Here is a 1,120-nt window from a genome sequence, read left to right on the forward strand (position 1 = left end):
TGGCCCCGCCCACTGTGATGCATATTCATTAGCCATGCAAATATGGAGCCATCCAATCCCACGTGTCACATTCGGAAGGTCCGCTGCCAGGGAAAAAGATCTAGCGGCGTTCAGTGGAGCCGAAGAAAACGGGCTTGTAGGGAAGGAGAAACTGGGAGTCAGGCAGGCAGCGATCCCTCCGGCTGTCTCAAAAACTGGTTTCCAGTCGCCCCGGGGGAGAGGAGGGGAAAAAGGGCCCGCCTCTCATCCCGCATCCAGAAATAATTTGCATTGTTAATTCCACCACCACATAATCGCAAGTGGCTTGAAATCGTATAATTTTTTTTAAGGGGGACATAATATTATGTTCTCGTGTCTGTTGGTTTTTATTTGCGATTGCTAAGGAGGAGTTTAAACTTTAAAGCAATCACGGAGTCCCACGCACCAGCCAGCAGAGTTGGCATTGATTCCAGCCTAACTAGTTCCCCAGGTGCTCTCGGGACGCACAGTGACTTGAAAGCCCCGGGCTCTCACCTGGAAGTCTTCCCCTCAAGCCAGATATTAGGGTCGGAACTGCTACCAAGCACTTGTTTTATTACGCCAGGGATCCCGAACGTGAAGCCCCTGATCGTCATGGGCCCGGCTGACCCCTGGATAAGCCAGGTGTTTTTAGGAAGTAGGTGGGGCCAAGTAGGGCTTAACCCACCAAGGTCTCTGATTGACTATTGGAGATTGGAATGTTGTGCAGATTTTTCTAAATGTTGTTGAAGTAGCAGCTGCTCTGCAGCACAGGTATCTTCTCCTTGTTACTGAAATTAAACCGTGGCAATTATTTTGCCGCTGGCTCTGCCTCCTTTGGCAACCATTTTGTTGTTGTGCCCACCATGCTATGTCAGAATGCCGAATGTGCTTACCTGTATCCTGCTATATTTGTAAGAACATAAGAAAGAGCCTACTGGATCAGACCAGAGTCCATCTAGTCAGAGGCGGAGCAAGGGAAAACTGTGCCCAGGGTGCATGCGCAACCTGCACCCCTGCTGCAGCGTCGCCTGCCCCGGAATGCCCCCTCCACAGCCTGGCCATGCCTCTGGCCGTTGTACCCCCCCCCCCCCATCCTGTGGGCGCTGCACCACTGCATCTA

The sequence above is a fragment of the Sphaerodactylus townsendi genome, linkage group LG02 (genome assembly GCF_021028975.2).
Source record: "Sphaerodactylus townsendi isolate TG3544 linkage group LG02, MPM_Stown_v2.3, whole genome shotgun sequence".
NCBI classification, from domain to species: Eukaryota; Metazoa; Chordata; class Lepidosauria; order Squamata; family Sphaerodactylidae; genus Sphaerodactylus; species Sphaerodactylus townsendi.